Genomic DNA, 23,165 nt, shown 5'->3' with positions numbered 1-23,165 from the left:
AGCTTCTTTTGTTGCGGTGTCCTCGACTTGATATGTGATGTGGACAAGGCCTAAGCCAGACGCTGCTGAAAAGCTAAGAAGCGGTGCACAGTCGCCAGGAGTGACAAATAGGTCTTCTTGGATGGCCTTCCCTTTGTATGTCATGGTGACAGAGACTTTCTCAAGTATTTGCAGTGGAGAAGTTGCTCTGAAGGGAAACACCTTCACAGACTTTTTTTTTTTTTTTTTTAGGATTGTGTTTAGGTGACAGTCTCGAAGGCTGTTTTCTCCGACAATTGATACCGTTGCCCCTGTGTCGATCAGAAAGTGATGGGGGTGCTGTTAACCACGATGACTGCTCTTGGGGCTTTACTTCTTGAAGGCGATGTGAATGCCGCAAAAGTATACTCGTCGCTGCTTGAACTGTCATGGTCCACCGCTTGAATCTTCTCCTTGGATGACCTGCACACCTTAGCGAAGTTGCCAATCTTGCTACAGGCTCTGCATTCCTTGCCCCATGCTGGACAGTTTTGTTTGCCGCCGTCGTGTGGCCACTTGTCGCCGCAGTTTCCACATATTGTCGAACTATCACGGTGCTTGGAGTGGTTGTGTTGAGGTGCCTCCTTGTCTCGAGTTGATGCTCTTTTGCCATGTTGCAAATGTTTGTGTAGTGCGTTCACGGGCGCGGCGCTTTCGTTGTTTCTTTCGATTTCTGTAACGTCGCGTTCAATGTCTTCAAATAGTCGACCTTGCTTGAGAATGTCCGATAAATCAAGGGAGTGGAGCATCGCGTATTTGCGCAGGCGAGACGATGTTGTTGCGAGGATGAGTTGGTTTTTTATTTCTAGATCAACATTTGAGAAGTTGCAATGACGGGATAGTTGCCGAAGACGCGCCTAAAATGCATCGAGGCTCTGACCATCATTTTGCTGCGCTTGACGAAACCGGTAGACAGCAAATGTTGGGTTGACTCGCGGCGCAAAGTAGGCGTCGAGCTTTGCTTTGGCTGCATCGTATTCAGAGGTTGATGTTTCCTGTGTTGCTTGAGTCGCTGTGGTTTGTTGGGTGGTCGTGCTGATGGATGTGCTTGCGTGCCGGCTTCAGGGAGCGATCGGAAGGAGTCGTATACTTCTTCGCCTACATAGTGCAGAAGAAGGGCTTTCTTGCGCTGGGCCTGAATTGCTGGGTGATGAGGCTTCGCCCTTGTCACTCTCCGGCGACCCTTGTGCTTTGGAGCCTGCATGACAACACAAATGTACCAGCCCTTGTGCAATATCACAGCAACAATGACATTCGGTGAGAATTTCAACAGTTAAAGATCAAACAGTGCTTCTTTTTCCGTGGATGTCTCACTCCCCTTGCTATGTCATCCTGTGCACATTACTGCATTGTGCCTCACAAGGCAAACTACCAATATCGAGCTTCACAGGTTTGTGCACAAATGGCCTGTATTACCTACGAGCTTACCTCGGTACCAGTACGTAATAACAGGGGTGGGTATGGATTTTTTTCTGTTGGTCTGCCATCCACAAAGTGAACTGAACACACCTTTATAAAAAATATTAAAAAAACAGGCGATACCACGTATATGTTAGCGTGATCTGGTTTGTCCGCATTTATGTGTCCGTATAAGGACTGTTATTAAACTGCATGAGAATAAATCTAGCATCTTTTTTTTTTACGCAGTGTAGCGTACGTTTAGTCGCTGATAGTAACTATAAAAAGACTATTACGGTACTCACCCTTGCCGATGACTTGAGATCGAAGTCCTTTGGCTGCAGGTTTGCCAACCATTTCTTGCGAGTCTCTTCTTTGACAGGTCCACTTGGAAACGTGTATAGGGAGAACGGACGCAAGCATGGGCAATCCTTATGTCGATTTGGTTCATGTTCCTTGCAAACAGATTCATTCCAAAGTCTAATGAGGCCATCACAATTCTTGCAACCCACAACAGCACAAGTCTTTCCGGCTCGGAAAAAAGTCCCGTTCGAACTTAATCACAGCTGAAACGGGGTCACCCCACAGTACATGCGTCAATCGCTCAGTCCGCCGGAGTGAAGACCACTAATGGCGGGCGCTTGCGTGCTGCCATCTCCCGGCAGCTGTGTGTACCACCGCGAGAGAACGGTCTACAGGGGCGCGCGCCTGGAGTTTAGCGGAACGATGCCAGCGCCAATTTCTCCCCTGTTGACGGAAGGCGAAACTACCGTCCCGTGTATGCTGGAGTGTTCTGCTGGGCGATTCCACGCGAAATGATCCAGCTGACCTGCTCGGCCCCCATAAAACGATCCCGAATTTTTACGAAAAATTTTTTAGCAGTCGCTAATAGTGCAAAACGACACACCACGAAACATTTCTTCCCAAATCTCAATGTGGCGGGTGCTAGACACGAGCAAAGTTCGTAGCGCTGGCGAAACCGTGCAAGGCGTGAACGGCAGGTGCGGCTCATAGAAAGCCCCTAGAAGTGTATAGTTTTCTTTTGCGGTTAGAAGAAACTATGGTCTACACAGCATCCAAATCCCGGTTGTCGTGCTGTAATCGGTGCAGGTATACAAAGGCCGGAAATTTCGCAATTTTCCTCCTACTTCGCGATTTTTTTGTGGACAATCAAACCATTAAATTTTAATGAATATTTTTTTTCCTGCCAAGGCCCCAAGGAATACTTCAACAGGACAAATCGCCAGACACGTCACGGTTCATAGTCATTGCAGGAAAAAAAAGAGGAAGTATGCGATTTTTCAAAAAAATCGCTACAATCGAGCGTAAAACACGCAATGAAGAGGTCGGAGGATACGCCTGAAACCAACGCAGTTGTATAGAACGAGCCTTCCTCTACAACATATTAAAAAATCTCGAGGGTGTTTTTTCGTATACAGGAGAAAATAATTTTTTTTTGTAGTAGAGGATATTACGACCACAGTGACCCACGTTGCATGTATCCAGTGGGGTGCTATATTTGTTTCTTGGGCTGCTGTTTTAATTCCTTTTAGTTTCAATTTTTCTCTGGTCTGGTTGGGTTCTAATGAGCAAGCAATATGCTGTGGCACAGACTTCTGCAAGGTTACCATAGTCTTTGCTTCTGTAGCATAACACGCGTATTGCAATCCTGGGTGGTTAAGTTTATGGCATTGTTTCCGGTGTGCACGGTGCCGGCAACGGAGATTGGGGATTAGCGGTGATGAGCAGGACTAAGTAATACTTTTTGTCGTGTGAGCTAAAGCCCTGCGCGGATGAGCTTTTTGACATCCGCATCCTATCCGAAAAATCCGCGTCTCCCACGGCACGCAGCAATAGTTCAGTTTCTATGCTCGATATATGAGGCCTGTTGTCCAGGAAATAAACGTTATTTCCCGTCAGCACAAAACAACAAAAAAGAAAAAGGCCAACAAAAAAAAAAGCTGTCACCAAACTTCATCCACACGGGCGACTTCCTGACTTTCGTTCTGACAGTGAAAACCCCAGAGCGGCATAGCTTTTGTAGCGAGGACAGGTACTGATCGTCCCATCATCAACTTGTGCACTCCAGTCCAATAAATGTATCCCAGTGCAGTGAATATGTCTCTAAACCCTATGGAACGTAATTTCAGTGGGGCTTTAAAACGACAGTGTTGGCACGAGACTGTCCTTTTAACCATTGAAGTCAATAACACACCTTTGGCTTCCACTTGAGCATCATTTATTCAGTTGTTAGAACATTGCTACAGAATAAAGCAAATGTTGATATTCAGATAATATAAGCCACAAGTTTATTCGGTCTCACTGAGCTCATTGAGAAGTAAAAATACTCTAGCTTAGGGATTAATTCTGAAAGAAACGAGTCATCCCGAGTGACTACCGCAGTCTGTGTCTCCTTCGGACTGTACACAAACAAAACACCCCTGGACAGGTTGAGAACATATAACTGGACTTGGATTTGAGTGTAGTATAGCATCGTTGAAGTGATACCTGTCCGTCACACAGCTCTAGATATTCTACCAAACATCGTGCACCATCTTCAAAAATAGCGCTCCTGTGAAGTATGCTTCCACGTTCTCCACCTTGCCGAATCCACAAAATAGACGCAACATTGAAATAGCTAGCAAAGCACGGCGGCACAACGCAGAAGTAGCCGTGCACTTGCTTTCGCTGGAAACAGCTGCGCCTATGGCGTGGCTGGAGCGAGACGGTAATTACTCCGCCACCGCGAGTGGCGCTGTACGCAGTGAACTTGCACGCCACCTGGCCGAGGCGTTTCACCCTATAGGGACCGAGCCGGCGTGTTTTGCTGCGACCGGCGCGCCCCCACGCGGGACGCCCGAGAACAGCGTCGGGAGGGCGTCGGCCGTTTAGCACATGGAGGAAGGAAACACAGGAGCGGCCGTTTCGAGCAGATTTCCGTGGGACCCCTCTGGCGGTCGCTCCTGTCAAAACCGCCATTACTTCCTGTCCACCACGTGATCCTCTCTAAAGTTTCGGTTTGGCAACGCTTTGTTGCTAGCGCTGCTTTTCGTGCTTTTATACTTTTCCAAAGTCACTTACTCTTAACATGTGAGCACCACTGCGGAAACAACGTTTTGTTAACGTGTTCATACCGCGGTTGCGGCTGTCGTTCAACAGAAAGCAGCTCTGTCACGGGAATAACGTTTCCTTCGTAAGCACGTACTTGACCGGTTGTTTCGTACCCCTGTCTGTGAGAGAGTCATCTTGAATCGTTCCTTTCCAAGCTGGCGCTGTGCTACAGCTGCAGATTCAATTGATTTCCTCCATCGTTGTACAAATTTGATTACTGGCATGCTTTACCACTTCAGCAACAAACACACAAAGCGCGGCCACGTCGTCACACAAACATCGCTGCCGCGAATGATGTTTCTAGTCCTGCGTGGTTGTCCTGCAAACCATGACCGGTCATGTAGGAGAAGGGTAAACCAAGAGTAAACCTCCGAACACACACAAATAAAGCTGGACGCGCGGCGTTCATCACAATGCAGATATCTGAACTGCAAGGCAATCACGACTCCTGTCGTCTGCTTTGGGAGCTGGCCTGCGCATGCTCTTGGGGTCACGTGAGCGGTCACATGGTAGACAGGAGCATCCCAGAATGCAGTGCGAAGCTGGCACGCCCGTCCCAATGGCAAAAAGTTCGAAGGGCCGCTCCTGTGTTTCCTTCCTCCATGGTTTAGCACGAGGAAGCCTTGGCAATCGCGCAGTGCGGCGGCTTCTTCGTTCGCTGGGGTTTGTTTAGGCAGCGAGAATGCCGAGTCACAACAACTGCCGCATAGTTGGGTGCAACGAGACCTACGTCAATTCCCCTGGTATGAGACTTTACAGTTTTCCAGGGAAAACCTACGAGAAGGATCGACGTTCAACTTGGATACTCCTTGTTCGCCGAGAGGCGTGAGTTGTAACCAACATAGTTCTCCGAGAGGGTTGCTGACTTGTAATTGCTTGTAATTGCTTACTTTTCCGTTCTGCAGGCGCACTGGCAAGTTATGGGAGCCGACAAAGCACTCAAGGATTTGCAGGAAGCATCTCATGGGAAATGTGAAATCTGATGAGGAGAGGCACCCGGCTTCCCCCACGTGTACAGGAAGCGGTCGACTCCATCGTCTGATCGTTACGCAAGCTAATGTAGTGGTTTTCTGACTTTAGTTGGTTACCAAATGGTTTATCGATATCCCTACTCATCATTCACTACTTTTTGTGGTTACAATGTTATTTATAAATAATACAGCTTACTTGACAGTTCAGAATACATTGTTCTCATAACTGGTACAGGGCTAAACGACACAGGGAGTGTGGTGCCGTGAGCACCCAGAGCCCAACAGCTGTATTGGAGCCCTGCCGGGAAAATGAGGGAAGTGACCGTCACGGGTTTTCCGTGTGTCCTACAGAAGATGTGTTTGAAATGTAGGACCCTGATATGTGTACGTCACATAAAGATGAACCGCCACTGAAGGTGGTATACTGAAATATCTTTTTGTGCACCCATAAATCCTCCCAGACTTTTAAACGTGTACGATTTCAATAGGCATCTACAATGACTGAAGAGACAAGTGGAAGGTCGAGCATTTCTGCCTTCTACTGCGAGCACTATGACACAAGCGTCGCCGTTCAGGTCAGCAGTGTCTCCATGGTTGACAACGGCACCACTTGTCCACAGCGTCAGTATGGGACCAAGAGCACTGGCACAGCATACAAGGAGCCATACTTTGGAGGCTATAAGTCCAGCAGGCTATAAGTACAGCAACAATGCCCCCAAGTTTTTGCCTGTTGTACCCGGATTGCCGGGTAATAATAGACTGCTCCGAGTTGAAAGCAGAGACACCAGCAGGGGTTCAAGCACAGAACCTCTGGTACTCCCACTACAAGGGGACATATACAATGAAATACCTGATAGGAATAGCACCGAACGGTCTGGGAACATTCCTATCCCCAGGCTTTGGAGGAAGAGCCAATGACACCAACATTACAGTGGAAGCTGGCCTTCAACTACGGCTGGAGCCTAGAGACCTTGTGCTGGCAGATAAGGGCTTCCCTGCAATCCGGACTGGTGTTGGACAGCCGAAAGCAATGCTAGTGATGCCACCTTTTGCCACGAAGCCACAGTTTACTGATGAAAAAGTGGACGCAACGTATGAAACGGCATCTGTGCGGATACATGTGGAAAGGGCCATCCAAAGACTGCGAATCTTTGACATTTTAAACCGAAGAATTCCTCATGACCTGGCAGAACATATGGACAAGATAATGCATGTGGTATGTGTAATCACTAATGTGAAACCAGGAAGCTTTCGTAAAAATAATGGAACACTGCAATTAATAAAAAGGTTTTTCATACACTCATCCACGTTAAGACGGGTTTTCATCAACTTACACACGGTGCGTAAATTATACAGTGTATCTGTCTACCAGCACTAGCAGAAGGTGTACAAAATAGAATTTCCTTAAGCGCGGCATGGAGTCCCTCAGGAAGTCGTCACTGCGACGTATCTCAAGCATCAAATAATCAGTGTCAGAGTAAACAAAAAAAAAAAAAAACACTTATGAAGCCCTAAGACGTACAGTGACACTTGTATCTGTGTATAATATGGGTGTGACTTCCTTAAGCTGTAGTCTGGATTGCACTGGATGTAGGCAAGCAGCGGACGCTCGAGGACACTGCCTTTTCGTTTACTATACGGACACGTTATCTCCAGCAAACAGACATTGCCTGCTTCGTCCCTACTAAAGATGGTTCCAAATGATCGGTGAGACGCAGGAGCACAATTAGAAGCACGCCCTAAATACCGGCACTTAGAATTTCCGTATTCGCATCTAAAATATACCTGAAAATCCCATCTGGAGAGCAAGCAAGCCACGGATCCTGAGAGTTGACGGCCAGTCCGAGCTGTGTGACAGTTACCCCAGACACAGATTCAAACTTCTGCCATACAAGTGGCTCCATGCATATTCCATACTGCATAGCTGTTGTCCTGACCAGGGATGGCATTTACAATCTTTCCTGCCAGCTCCTCAGGCGACTGTGTCCACCGTAATATCTGATGGCTCTGCAAGACAAACAGCAAATGATAGCTTTGCGGGCGCCAATGTAATACGTAAATGGGAAAAAGTTAAAAGTAAATATAGACAATGCAGAAAGCAAAAGATTAAGCACTCTGAGCAACCATAGGTGAACCACTGCAGACAGAAATCCTGACAGCACGCGAGACCAAAAAAGGTAAGTAGAATATGCAGATGGCAGCGATGTCCAAGCATCCCTTGCAGTACCTTAGTCCCTGTAATACTACCCCTAATAATTCACGTGCTTTGAGCCAGGATGATCTGTCTGTGGAGGTCGTCCTACAATGCTCAGGAACGTCTTCCTCCATAAGCAAAATCCTCTCCAGGCAGAAGGCCTTTTCCGTTGATTTATCCTGTCCAGGAAATTCTCCCTCTTGAGCATAATACCCCTTGCAGTGATAGTGCTCACATAGCTGGGGAAAACTGGTCTCAAGAGATCCCAACTAAACACAGATATGTTGTCCCCCTCTGTGCTTTCACCATATCAACCAGTGAACAATCCATGCCACTGAAGTGATCCATAATGTGCGTAAAAGGAACCTCGGGAACATTGGGAAGACCTGCGAAAATATGTTTTTAGATACACTCCTAATGATATGTTAACAACGCACGAATCTATTTGAAGTGTAGAACGTGTTGCAATTGTGACAGCAGAGGACTGCTGAAAAGAGCTTCAAGGCTTGATCAGATACCCTTCACTATGTATATGCAGGGTGTCTACCAACCTGGAAAACAGGGAATTGTCAGTGAATTTTGAGGTGACTGGAAAAGTCAGGGGGTTGTCAGGGAATTTGACCAAAAAGCAGCTGAAGTCAGGGGAAATCGCAGACAAGTGCATGATGATGCACGGCGAATTGTGAGTGCCGACCGGTGGTTGAGCGGCGATGCCGCAGCATCGTTGCTGCGAGTAGCAGTTCACCAGTACGACAGGGTCTGAGGCAGAAAAGTAGGGTAGCCTTATGAGGAGGGGGGGGGATATACGTTTATATCGGAAGGTCATGTTGATGAGGGATCTGGTACCAAACGTTAAGAGCACCAAAAACAAAAGGGCACCAAGTTCCTTTTTTTTTGTCAGGGAATTCACTTGAAATAGTCAGTGAAAACCTGGAAAAGTCAAGGAATTTGAAGGCTGCAATTTGGTAGACATCCTGTATATGTGAGCATGTAAGATGTACCGATAAAACCCAGTTATGGTATGGACATTTACATCAAATTCACACGAAACACGCACAACAGGTAAATGATACTCAGACCACCTCAGGTGACTAATGCGCCAAAAAAACCTTAATCATCATCATCATCATCATCACCTCAGGTGACGTCAGAAAAAAGTAGCCTAATAATGGAATTACCTGTGGAAACATCTCCGGATGCTCCGACTAACTTTGGATACTTGTGATGCTTTGATGCAGTAGGGATACCCCACGCTCGTGCCTTGCTGGTTTTTGTCGACGTGTGACGAGTTTTTTTACGACACTTCCACGTGATGTGCAATTGCGGCAGCGTGCTTACACTTTCCTGCAGCACCAGCCTATACATTGTAGAGTTCATCGTACTTTTTATCCACGTTTTTGTCACCCGTCTTCTCCTTTGGCGCTCATGCAGTGTTGCTTTAATGACATTTGTAATACTAGTGTGGACATTTTTGCTGATATTATACCATTTTTATCCTCTTTGTAACATTTTATCGTTTTGTAAGTTAACCTTCTTTCCGTGCACCTCTATGTATAGGCTCACGCTGTTGGCGGGCACGTGAAACTAATAAATAAATAATTAGTGCGTGTCTTCCTGCACTTAATTAAACCATTCAACAAATCTTTCAGTTTTGTGTTACTCTGACCCCAGGTTTTTCGCCTCAAGGTAATCAAGAAGTCCACAAGACGGTAATCTTTGTTCCCTGAACATGTTGACCAGTTGGTGTTCCTGCATGAAAACCTGAAGTGATAAAGCCGTCTAAGCAGTCCTTGTTGCATCTCATTTAAGATTCAAATTGGAAGAAGTACCATTAGGCTGTCGTGGCACTATACATTGGCTTTTCATGGCTCTCTGGGACTACAAGGAATGTCCCATTCCGTCCACCTAGTCTGAAGAAGAGCCTCCGCTGGAAACGTCACCCCCCTTGTTTGCTCCCCTCTTCGGTACATCAGTTCGTTTCTTTTTTTCTCTCTATGCACGTGTACCTGGCAGCCCTTTTGGATTTTCGTTCTGTGGCACTACATTTGTGGACTTGTTGACGCAGGCAAAATAAGAAACTATTCGTTAATTATTCGAAAAATATTCGATTCGATTCGGTCATGAAAGCTGCTATTCGCACACCTCTAGCGCTACGGATCAGAAGTTAGACGGAGACTTCGAATTTAGACGTCCATGTAATTTGATAACAATCAGCGTTTCGGGGGATTTTAGCCGGCATGGATTGAGAAGTTACCCGTCAAAAAGAACTCGTTACAAGTTAAGTTACCGTGTGCAAAATGTAACTAAGTTAATAACGAAGTTCTTCAGCCTGAACTATAACTCGCAGTTACTGAGTTACTTAAGAAAAAGAACGAGTTACTTCCAAGTTACTTCGGACACAAAATAGCATTACGCAGGTGCAGCGCGCGTGAGCAGTTGAGTTAGACCTTGAGTTGCCTGCGGAGGAGTGCAACACGCTTAGATAGTTTTCGTTTATGTCCAACAATAGACCTCTCCCTGTTTGTAAACAAATGACGTCATAGTGTTCGACAGCGCCAAAATTTGGTAGAATTGAACTACGCTCGAAGCTAGAGGTGAACAAGGTCGCGCCCGAAATCCACGGTCTTGAGGGGATTGCGGTCCTACTTTTCTTTCGATGGGAGGCAGCGAACCCAGCCGTCTCCTTTCGATTTGTTTCGGTTTCAGTCTGTCTACCAATGTCATGATGACATTTCTCTGGTAGAGGTCTATTCCAACGCTTTGCATCTTACTCCGTGTGGGCGCACAATGGGTCAGCTTCATTTCAATGGCAGTGGTTCTTACTTCCTGAATAAAGTACTGTCATTGATTGAATATCACGTTTTATGGTAAAAAATGCCATGGAGGAACCGGAGAGAAAACAAGAAAATATGTGGCCGTGAGTGAAAAGCGAGGTAAAAGTAACTTGGAACTTAACTTAAGTTCCCGGCGTCGGGAACTTGGCGCCCCCATCGCCCGGCAGCAGCCGCAGTAGCCCCCTCCTGCACCAACGGTTGGGTCGCCGCAGGAGGGAGACCCCCACGTATAGCTGTGCGTGGCTTTCCCGTGTCTGGGGAAAGGGGGATCCTGGCGGTTGAGTGGACCCGGAGGTTGTTTAGGACCCTTCGGGGCCCCTCCGGGAAAGCAACACACCGCTTTGGCCCCTGCTTCCCATAGTCGGGTGGTCCTGGAAGACCCGGCCAGGATTATTCAGCTAGTCGCCATCTCTCTTTTCCTTACTTTCTCTTTTCATCTCCTCCTCCTCTCTCTCTTTCCTTACTCACCTTCTTTGGCGGCAAGGGTCAACCTTGGGCAGTTCTTTCACCCTTCTGAAACTGCACTAGGGTATATTGCAGAGGAAAGTGTTAGCGTGCCGGGCACGCTCCCTTGGTTGGGCTCCATGGTGGGCGACACACCTGTGCACCGAATCACTCTTTTCCTTGTATGGATTCAGTACACTCCAAAAAACATGATCAGCGTCAAAAGAGGCGCTGCACCGAAGCACCAACGAACTCGCTCAGCTTAGACCTGTCTCCAGAGCCATGGTTCCCGAAATTCCTTGTGGCCCATGCAGAGGACGAGACAAAGCCGTTATCGAAAGTGTCACCATTCCTCATTGCAAAAGAAATTGAAAAAAACATAGGGAAATCGTATAAAGCAAAGAAGCTCTCATCTGGAGACATTCAAATTGAAGTAGAAAACAGATCCCAAAGTTCAGCCCTTATGTCTATAAAGAAACTCGGTGACATTCCAGTATCAATCACAAAACACCGTATCCTGAACATTGTCAAGGGGGTGATTTCCGAGAGTGAACTCCTTGACTGTTCCGACATCGAGATCGAAGAAGGTTTGCGCGAGCATGGCGTTGTGGCGGCGAGGCGGATAGTCATGCGTCGGGATGGCAAAGAAATGCGAACCAAGCACATCGTACTGTCATTCCAGCTGCACAGACTCCCTCAAACCATCAAAGCAGGTTACCTGAACTGCCACGTGCGGCCCTACGTTCCGAACCCGCGGCGTTGCTTCAAGTGTCAACGTTTCGGGCATGGATCACAGGTCTGCCGTGGACAGGAAACATGTCCAAAATGTTCAGGCAATGGTCACACACCAGAATCATGCGAGAACACGGTGCGTTGCGCAAACTGCAAAGGTGACCACCCAGTATACTCAAGATCTTGTCCCCGGTGGAAAGCAGAAAAAGAAATACTTCGCATCAAGGCAGAACAGAACATACCATATAAAGCAGCAAAAGCACAAGCAGAGTTTGTTAGTAAAGGCACTTTCTCCGAGGTGGCGCGCAGGGGAGTCGCACCACTGAGGAAATCGGTAGAGACCCAGACTTCTGGGTGTCTACCTCAAACTCCCCAGCAGAAAGGTGGAGACACGAGTGTGTCTCTTCCTGCTCCTACATCTCCTGGGAGCACCCTGGCTTGCCAGGCACGCAGCAAGGAGATAGCCACAATTTCCAATGATGTTGATGGCACAATCTCAGTCTGGGACGGAACCATGCTGGAACCATCCCAGACCATGTCACAAAACATGGAATTGGATGACGATGACTGCTTATCCCAGAAATCGTCATCCAGTTTGCCAGGTGTTCTCTCTCAGGGCAAAGAAAAGAGAGAGAAAACATCTGGTCGAGGTAGGGGCAGCAGAACAAAAGACATGCAGAAATTACCTCCACCAAGAATAACCCCTCCTTGAATAAGACATTCATGTACACACAGTTCATAGGGGTATGTACCTGCATCCAAGGCACGATGAAGATATTGCTCCTTCTCCTTCTCTCTTTCTTCCTTCTCATGGGTCTAGGTAATATAATACAATGGAATTGTCGAGGTCTCTTTTCCAACCTCGATGACATTAATGACCTCTTAGAAGAACAAAAGGCAGTTTGCTGTTGCTTACAGGAGACATATCTACATGAGAACAGTGTAAATCCTTTTCGTCGACATAATGTATTTAGAAAAGACCGCACAGACAGCACCCGCGCATCTGGAGGTGTCGCTGTCATTGTCCCACAGTCCATACCTGCAACCCCCTTTGCTCTTGTCACAGACTTGGAAGCCGTGGCTGTACAAATATGCCTCGACAGGGTGATTACATTATGCTCACTGTACCTTCCACCTTCAATTTCAATTGAACAAAAAGACTTTGAGCATCTTTGTGACCAGCTTCCTCAGCCATTCATGATACTTGGGGATCTAAACGCTCACAATCATTTGTGGGGCAGTACAAGGCTGGATGGTCGAGGTAAAATGTTAGAGAGAGTTTTGATGTCAAGGCCTGTTTGTCTGCTTAACACAGGACAGCCTACATACATCAACTCTGCAACACAAAGCTTCTCTTGTCTAGACATTTCACTGTGCAGTCCCTCCCTCTTCGATTGTTTTGACTGGACAGTCCAGCAGAACCCAAGGGGAAGTGACCACTTTCCTGTCATCCTAAAATTTCGTGGTGTTGGGAACTCGCTTTCAACACGACCACCACGATGGAAATTATCTCAGGCTAATTGGGGTGAGTTTCGAATGAAAGCCAACCTCCATTTGTCATATTTTGAAGATATGTCCATTGAAGAAGCAAACAGTGTCCTTACCAGTATGATCATAGATGCTGCTCACAAATCCATTCCACAGACATCAGGTCAGCTCCCCAAGCGTCCAAAACCTTGGTGGACTGAAGAATGCGCGAAGACGAGAAAGGAACAAAATCGTGCATGGGGTATCTTTCGTAGATACCCAACACCACATAACCTCCTTGCATTCAAAAGAGCACGTGCCAAAGCGAGATGGACGCGAAAACAAGCAAAAAAGTCTTCTTGGTGCAATTTCGTTTCTTCTCTAACACATAGAACACCGTCAAAGAAAGTATGGGACAGACTCCGGAAAATTAAAGGAGACTACCAGCGTTTCTCTGTTCCTTTTCTTTGTGTTAATGGAGTCCCCTGCCAGAGTTTAGAAGAACAGGCCGATCTCCTAGGTCAACATTTCCAAAGTGTGTCCAGTTCTGCTCATTACAACAGAAATTTCCTCTCTGTAAAGAATCGTGCTGAAAAACAAGCGATTTCAACCGTGGGTGGCGAAAATGACACATACAACCAGCCATTCACTATGGTAGAGCTCCTGCGAGCATTGGCCTCAGTGAAGGTCAGCGCTCCTGGCCCAGACGACGTGACATACCCCATGATCACCCACCTATCAGAGGAATCCAAAGAATGTTTACTAAAACTTTTCAACAAAGTCTGGGATAAGGGGCAGATGCCAATGGCATGGAAGACAGCAACAGTCATTCCACTGCTGAAGCCTGGCAAGGATTCTTCAAATGCAACCAGCTACAGGCCCATCGCCCTCACTAGCTGCTTGGGAAAGACTTTCGAAAGGATGGTTAATAATCGGCTGGTATACTTCCTTGAGGTGAATAACTGTCTTTGTAAATACCAGTGTGGATTCCGTGCAGGATGCTCAACAACTGATCACCTTATCCGCCTCGAAACTACAATTCGAGAAGCCTTTGTCAGGGGAAATCACTGTATTTCAGTGTTCTTTGATCTGGAAAAGGCATACGATACTGCCTGGCGGTATGGTATTGTTCGAGATCTTCACAGTGTTGGCATACGTGGGAGACTCCTTCGGTGTGTCATTGATTTTCTTAAAGGGAGAACTTTCAGAGTTCGACTAGGAACAACTCTGTCGCAATTATTTGTTCAAGAGAATGGAGTTCCCCAGGGCTCCGTACTGAGTGTCACTCTCTTTATAATGAAAATGAATTCTATTGCTAGTGCTATCCCTCCATCTATATCGTACTGCTTGTATGTCGATGATGTCCAGATTTCGTACTCATCAGCAAACTTGAGCACATGTGAGAGGCAGCTGCAGCTCACAATAAACAAACTCGTTAAATGGGCTGACCAGAACGGATTTAATTTTTCCGCGGAAAAAACAATCTGTGTCCCATTTTCCAGGAGAAGAGGACTTTTTCCAAACCCTGCACTTTCTATAAATGGTCACAGCCTGACTGTTAATGAGGAACACAGGTTTCTCGGTGTCATATTTGACAGAAAGCTCACTTTCTTGTCCCACATAAAGAATCTAAAAGCAAAGTGTCTTCAAGCTTCCAACATACTTAAAATCTTATCACATAAGTCATGGGGTGCAGACCGTCGCACGCTCCATCGTATATACACCTCCACGGTTCGTGCGAAGTTAGACTATGCATGTTTCGTTTACGGATCAGCACGCCCTTCAGTTTTGAAGGCATTAGACTCTGTACACCACCTAGGATTACGGTTGGTGCTTGGAGCCTTCAGGACCAGTCCGATAGAGAGCCTGTACGTTGAATCGAATGAATGGTCTTTACAAAGACGGCGTTCTTATCTTGGAACATCGTATGGTTTAAGGATTAGAGGTTACCCTCAACATCCTACATTGCCGTGTGTAAAGGGCACTCGTTTCAAGCAGTTTTTCATAAACAAGCCCAAAGCTATACCATCTTTTAGCATTCGGCTTGAACGAGATATTGAATACTTTGGTTTTACACATTACGTCCATTCTTCCTTAGAGTCTAGCAAGATGATTTCTCCTTGGCAGCCGGCACCACAATACAATATTTCACTAAGTAAGTTCAATAAACGGGAAAATGCTGTTGAAGAAATACGGCATGAATTTGAGCATCTTAGAGAAAGCCTTGGTGATCATGTTGAAATATACACTGATGCTTCGAAGACCAACATGGGAGTAACGTGCGCGATGATAAGTGGCACATGCACAAAATCACACCGCCTGAACAATGTATTGTCGATTTTCAGTGCAGAGATGTACGGTATTGTTGTCGCTCTTAATCACATTTTACAGACACGTATATCATCATCAGTCATCTACACAGACTCCCTGAGCTCTGTACGTGCCATATGTAGTCCACAACCGTGCAAGAATCTATTAGTGAGACGTGCTAGGTACCTGGCAGCTGTTATACAAGAAAAAGGGTACAGTTTGACACTTTGCTGGGTTCCTAGTCACGTCGGTATAAGCGGCAACGAGAGGGCCGACCGCGAGGCGGCAGCCGCCCACGGCAATGACATCACACCCTTTGACACACCGTATGATGATTTGTTGCGAGAACTAAAAAAGATTATTAATGTAAAATGGCAAGATGTTTGGAAAGAACAAAGCAGTAACAAATTACACACTGTGAAGCCACACATAGGTAGAGTGGAACTGCAGTTTCAAAACAGACTACAAGAAGTATTATCAAGCCGCTTAAGGCTGGGACACACTTACCTAACACATGGACATTTGCTACGGGGAGAAGATGCACCCCAGTGTGAACACTGTGGAAAAAACCTTACAGTTGTACATATACTCATTAGCTGCCCAGCTCTCGAACAACATCGCCAAAATTACTTCACTGAGTTTTATAAATACACTTTGCCTCTTCACCCAGCCCTATTGCTTGGGGATGAGGCCCTCATTCCTTTTGATAACATCGTTCAGTTTTTAAGAAATATAGGAATCATCAACGAATTGTAGTGTCTTATTTCCTCACTTTTATGTGTTTTACACCCTCTGAATTTTTTAACCCTGTTTTAAACTAATCAGTTTAATTTTAAGTTAAGTGTCGTTTAAACTTCAACAGAGTCTTGGCGCATTATGATCCTCGTTGTCGTTGCGCCATGAAACCCCTAATTATCATCTTAACTTAAGTTACTTTGGCAAAGTTACCTGAAAAAGGAACGAGTTCGTCTGAAAGTTACCAGGGCGCAAAAGTACCGAGTTAAGTTACAAGCTACCAAAAAAAGGAACTTAGTTACAGTAACGAGTTACTTGTAACGAGTTACCTCGAACTCTGTTTTAGCGTTCATACGCGACGCGATATGCAAACCTCTTCGCTTGAGAGAAACGCCGGATGTGGCGGCGTAGAGGCGCATCCCTCCCGGAAGGAGGCGACAGGACGTTCGATCTCACGTGAGTTGCGGCTGTGAGTAAACAGACTCGTAGAACGTAGAAACGTAGAACTCTCATAATAACTACAGGTGGGTAGAAATCCAGAGAACCGGTAGAGATGTAGGAAGGGAGTTGCCTCAGGACAGAAGCCACCGATATTTCGAACAGAGTCTGTTCTTCTTCTGGGCTCAGAAGAAGAACAGTCTCTGTTCGAAATATCGGCGACTTCTGTCCTGAGGCAACTCCCTTCCTATAATAACTACAATGTTAGCATTGTAATGCAATGTTACGCGTCGTAAAAATAGAAGACGTGGTTTATCCAACCTCAAACTTTGCGTACTGGCAGCCATTTGTCTGAAGTTTTGTTGGAATTTTTTGTGAGCGTTATGGTCCCGTGGAAGAAAATTTAAAAAGCAAGCAAAATTCCACTCTATGCATTTTCTACGGCCTATCTCAATCACAAGCCGCCATTTTCTCCTGTGTGCCCTTCATTTTCATTTCACCACACACAGGTGGCACCAGCATACAGAACAAGACTGGAACAACATGATTGGTGCATGACATCAGAATTGGCATGTAACATCGTTCTAGGCAGCGCCGCCTGTGTGAAGTAATATGAATGTGAAACTGACACAAGAAAAAATGGCGGTGTTTGTGTGGAATAGGCCATTGAAAATGCATGGGGCGAGATTTTGCTTGATTTTTAATTTTCTTTCTACATGACCATATCACTTACAAAAAATTTGAATGAAACTCCAGACAAGTGAAAAAATTTGGAACCCGAGAAAAAGACAGAGGAGGGACGACACGACACGTTCTCGATCGAGAACGTGTCGTGTCGTCCCTCCTCTGTCCCTTTCTCGGCTTCCAAATTTTTTCACCATGTACCAGCTGGCCTGCACCCTTGCCCTTTTGCCATTCCAGACAAGTGCTATCAGCCTACAAAGTTTTGGATGCGCCAAACCCAGTCTTCTATTTTTATAGTACGATCGAAATGTGTAACGTTTGCTAGAATAACCCTGTAGAAGCCAAGCCAACGAATAGGAGCATCTTAACATGTGAGCCGCCATGATCGACACAGTAGGCCTAGCGTGTTACGGACGGTGTCTCCTACGAGTTCCCTGCGCTGTTTTGTTTCATGTTGCAGCACAAGATTTAAAAACCGTACCACACTCGTTCCCTAGGGAATCCAAGCGCACAGGTGATGGCATACAAAGCACACACATTTCGCATGGCGCGAGGAGCAGAGCGGAAGCGGAAGCGACTTGCATTGGACTGGACACCATTGCGCCGAACGTGCCTGGCCTTAACACGTGGAAAAGCTGTGGCGGAATCCAGCTGCCCAATCCAAAGTATCGATCATGGCGCCTCCCGGCCATGGACATTGGGAAAGGGTCTTAGATCCGTACAGCTCCTGTTGCTCTCCCCCATGACTCTCTCTCCCAGCTTTTCTTCTGGCCTTTCTACTTATGATTTCTACGCGTCGCAAAGAACGCGTTGTTATCATTTGCAGGATGTTGCACACGTTCTATTTCACGTTGCAATATAACAAAAAATCAAAGTGGAAGTAGACTGACGCGTAGGGTGAGTCAGCCTATTTGTGTGACGTTATACTGCACTTGCCTCAGGGTACATAGCGGTGTCTTGATTCCCCAAACACCTTCACGTTTGAAGGTGCGCAATTTTGATAAGCGGTGATATAGTGGTCTGTGTGCGGTTTGTTAAAGGAGCTATGAACTGTACCAACGGAGCCCGGCGACTGTGTCGGCTCCAAACGGCGATTTCGAAGTGTTGTCTGTGCATGCAGTGTTGTCTAGCATGCTCCTAGCCAACCAACTTCCCGAATGACAACGTTCTCGTACATGATTTGTTGATAACGAGAGGTAAAGCCTATTATGTATCTATTATGCGCGGCTACAAAATGGGTACGCCCCCCGTTTTCAAGAAATCAGGGACGAAAACGTTGTCATTCGGGATGATGGTTGTCCATAGGAGCGTGCCATGTTGTGAAGTTTATCTCGAACAGGGTAAAGCACAACGTTATGTGTACCTCCGCGTTGTCGTCTGATTGGGTGCTACAATTCTTCAGATGACGTAACGATGGATAGAGGTATCTAGACGGTGCGGGGCGCGTGTACTCGCTCGAATACGAAAGAGAGTGCGTTTTTGTGTTAACGCTGCACAAGTTATGAAGGAGAAGGATTGAACAAAAGGTTGTAAATAGAATTACGAAGCCTAGAAGAACAATATTTCATCTATTCAGCCCGTAAGTAAACACATGCAGGTAGGAATTCTTACCTCCTTTATGATGTAAGGACTGAAAGTCGTGTACTAATCGCATCGATTTCTGATCTGATGTAGTGTGCAGATGCGCATGTATATGGAAGGAGATGGATCACAACCAAGTCACGTGTATTCGCCCCTCCTACTGGCTGCTCGCCCTCTGGAGGACCCCAGTAGAAGCACGCATTGAATGATAGTAACAGTAGGCAATCGGTATGCTTGTGCTTCAAAGATTGACGACAACAACAACAATAACAGCAGCAACAGCAACTTTATTAGCAGATGATGAATATGGAGTTTCATCCACGCTGTCGGCGCTAAGCAGAACTATTGGGAGAGAGGGGTTAGGTTAGGTCAGTTCAGGTCTGGTTCGGTCCCACTCATGCTTTGGGGTGTTTGTCTAGAAGCAGGCGCTCCTCCACGAACACGCGGAGGGAAGGAGTTATCATGAGGACCGTGACGAGGGGAAGGCATCTTGGCAAACCCCCCTATCCCCCTAAGCTATGGGTGGGCTATCCCCCAAGCATGAGTGGGATAGCCTACCAATCAATCTCCCTACAGTTCTGCTTAGCTTCGATAGGGTGGCTCTACAACCACGTTAAAGTTAAGGGTGTAGAGAGCTGTACATGCGACTTTATTGTTTTAATGAAAATTGGAATCTGCGCTTTCATATTTAGGACCAGGGTTACTGAGTTGCCACTCCGAGGTTGGAATGATTCCGGAATCATTCCAGATTTATCAGAGCCCGGAATGGAATTGGAATGGAATGGGGGAAACTTTCCTAGGCAAATGGAATTAGGCTTTTTTTTTTTCAATAACCTTGTCTTTTTGCTTTTCCCGTGATGGGTAATGTCCATCTCCTCTATACCACTGCTGGGCTACCAAGCACGGTTACCGGTCCCTTTTCTTTTATTGATGGAATTAAAGGAATGGAACGAGGTTGCCAAGCCATTCCAGGAGTGGGAATTGGCCATACCTTTTCGTTCCGAGGAATTGAAAGGAATGGAATTATCACAAATATCCATTCCTCGGAATGGGAATGGAATAGATAATCCCATTCCGCAACCCTGTTTAGGACGCAAATGCACATATTTCTGCACACCTAATAGCTTGTTTCTGCACGACGTCTCAGAGCCCAACAACCACGGTGGTGGTGTATATTATTCGAAGTGGCAAAAGCTCAGCGACAGTGCCTACCTCGTTCCTATCAATGGTGGAGTTATTTCTTCAGGACCAAGAAGAGTGAATAAGACTTCATCAATTGCACTGCTCCTTTTCTATTACTTTTTTTTTTCTTTTCTGTTTCATGTAACGTGTCCTTGTGAGCACGCATTTCTGAGCTTAAAGCTCAGCAAGCCTAGCATGACTGTGTGGAGGTCTTAGGCATACATCAACATGTCGTAGAAACATGTGAGATAACGTGACTGTGCATGCTTAATGCGTTAAGTAGAGGGTCAAAACGTGTTGGAAATGGAACAGTGCACTGCAGAGTAGCGGGAACATCTGAAATGAAAATTTCTTACGAAAAATCAAATAGCGACAATATATCAGGGTGTTTACCAAATTGTAATCTTCGAATCTCGGGACTATTTTTATGCTTTTTGCAGACTAGTCAGGGAAATCCCCCTTTTTAAATAAATATATCCGCCATTTCAGGTGTTTTTCAGGCTTTAGAGCATTAGAGCTCATATGCCTACACTCATCATTAATGGGGGGGGGGGGGCAGGTGACGTTGGGCCACTGGTCTTTGTTTTCGTTCCTGTAAGTAAAAAACTCAAAGACGAGCATTAGTGAAAAAACGTCATACACACATTGTATGCAACGTTCCTTTTTGCAACCGTCGCCAGGAGGGCAAAGCCACATTTTCTATCATACACCATTCACTCACACATTCATACATGGCAATTATGTTCTGCTATTGCCCCTGGATAAAATAAAATTAAGTGAGCTAAAAGAATAGAAAACACATACGTTGGCTGTTTGTGGGCTGTTTGCCACGACAGTCGCCGTTCTTTCACTGGCTTCCAGGGCTTTACCCCTCGACAGCGGCCACTCTTTCATACCAAAGAAAGCAAAAAGGAAAAAGAGCGGATACACATTCGCTGGCTTGTGGGCTTTACACCACGATAGGGGCCACTCTTTCAGACACTACAGGGACACCCTGAAACATTGCCTAATGGTGCATTCAGCGGCGGCTTTTCAGCCACCGTACTCGTTTTCTCACTTGCGGGCTTGACGGTGCGATCCCTTGTTGGTTTGCATAACTTCATTCTGACCGTTGGTCTTTTGACGTCTAATGCACTAGCTGTCTTTGGTTCTGACCTATTTATTTTTTGTTTCTTTTTAAAACTGTGGTTCCACTCACTGCATAATTTCAGCAGTGAGTGGTAGGTGACTATGATGTAATGGGTTATGATTGATGCTGGATGAATGATGGAAAATGATTGTGGTGGCATAAGCCATGAGTAAAATGTATAAAGGTGACACGAGTAAAAATAAATGGGGGGTTAAAAGGAATCAATACGACGGAGTAAAAGTTAAGAGGTAGAGAAACAGGGTAAATGACTTAAGTATAAAAGGAATAAAAACAACAAGGCACTAGGTGAGATTCACCTTGATATCTTCGTTTTCCAGATCGTAGACGACATTACGTGCCCACTTCTTTGTAACTTCAGCTGGTGACATTCTCTTTCTTTCTCTTTTCAGGACCCACTTAATCCTGTTTGCGCATTTTGCGGCAAAACTTCGCGCATCCAGGGGTGGCTTACCATGAGCTACTTCGCATCTCATGAGCCAGTTTTGATAAGAGAGCTCAACGACGGTAAGAATAAATTGCCTTTTTGTAGAGGCATTTTTGTAGAGGCATTTTGTAGAGGCATTTGTAGAGGCTGGTATTTCGTCGAGGTAACGTATCGTTCATTAGGTAAGCTTCTGGATGCTAAAGAGATACTTGATCTTTTATCTTTTCTGTTATGGGGACGACGAAGCGACACGCGGAAAAGAAGTGTTGCAGGGACTCCCTTCCACCGCATAGGTTGCACTTGTTTACGGTATATCTAGCGTTACGATGGTAGTTCAATCTTGGTAAAATACCATGGGCTAGTCGCCATGCGAAGGTCTTCCTGTAACCATCTAGGTATTCGCGGTTTATGTTGGACCATTCTGGTTTTCTGCCCACAATCGGTTCGCGGACTTCAAAGTCACGCTTACCGCCGAGTATCTGCGCCATGTCCTTCGTCGCTATACCTATTACGTCTTCGTCAGGTTTGCTTTTTGTTAATTGTTTATAGTCGTTGATGACACCACGACAGAAGAGCCGTATACGAGTTGCTCTCAGTGTAGTGTTATCCAACCGTCCCTCTATCGCCATCAAGCCAGCACCGAAAGAGTAGCGTGAAAAACTATTTATCAACTGACTATCACCGTTAGTTGCCTGGATAGCCCACGGGATGTGTTTAGCTCGTGCAATCGCTTCTATATCACCAAGGTTATAACCCCCATTTTCTTTTCTTTCCTTCATCCGTTCTCTAGATATTGCTTCCACTCTGCTCCCCCAGATAAAGGGAAAGATTTGTTTATCTATTTCTTTTAAGAACATTTTGTCAACGTCTAGCACGTGTGTGAGGTAGCTTATCTTTGGCAGTAGGTGAGTCTTTGTTATCTGAATCCTCGTGAAGAGGGAGCAGTTTATCTTTTGATAGCCTTCTATGCTATCGCTGATGCCTTTTATTTTATTTTTTGTCCAGTTCACTTTAGCGGGTCCTTGATTATTGAAGACTACGCCCAATACTTTTATATTATCTCTTACGGGCATCCCATAAAGTGTGTCAACATTTACGCGTGTTGAGCCAAGCATTAGAATATCACTTTTTTCTTTGTTTATTTTTGCTCCACTTATCTTCTCGTACTTTCTACAGGCTTCAAGAACTCTTGATACGTGCTGCACCTTATCTACGAAGACCGTGACATCGTCCGCAAAGGCGAACACGGGAACTGCATTTAGAGCCGCTGGTAAATGCGTTTGAGGTGTTTCTTTCTTAATTAATTGTATAAAAGGTTCCATGCTTATGATGAATAAGGCTGCCGACAAAGGACAACCCTGTCTAACGCCTCTTTCAATGCGGAAGTGCCTGGTGTTTACCCCGTTCACTGTTACTTTACCAACACAGTCTTTATATAACGTAGCGATCATTTGTATTAAATCATTATTTAACTGAGCTTGCTTTAAACAGT

At 45.8% G+C, this 23,165-nt stretch overlaps 1 pseudogene; it reads right to left on the bottom strand.

Moving 5' to 3' along the window:
- Positions 1 to 299: 299 nt before the first annotated feature.
- On the bottom strand, positions 300 to 1,222 carry LOC135392235 (uncharacterized; annotated as a pseudogene).
- Between the last annotated feature and the right edge of the window lie 21,943 nt (positions 1,223 to 23,165).

The sequence above is a fragment of the Ornithodoros turicata genome, chromosome 4 (genome assembly GCF_037126465.1).
Source record: "Ornithodoros turicata isolate Travis chromosome 4, ASM3712646v1, whole genome shotgun sequence".
Lineage (NCBI taxonomy): Eukaryota > Metazoa > Arthropoda > Arachnida > Ixodida > Argasidae > Ornithodoros > Ornithodoros turicata.
The sequence above is the reverse complement of the archived record's forward strand: the minus strand, read 5'-3'. Positions and strand labels throughout refer to the sequence as shown.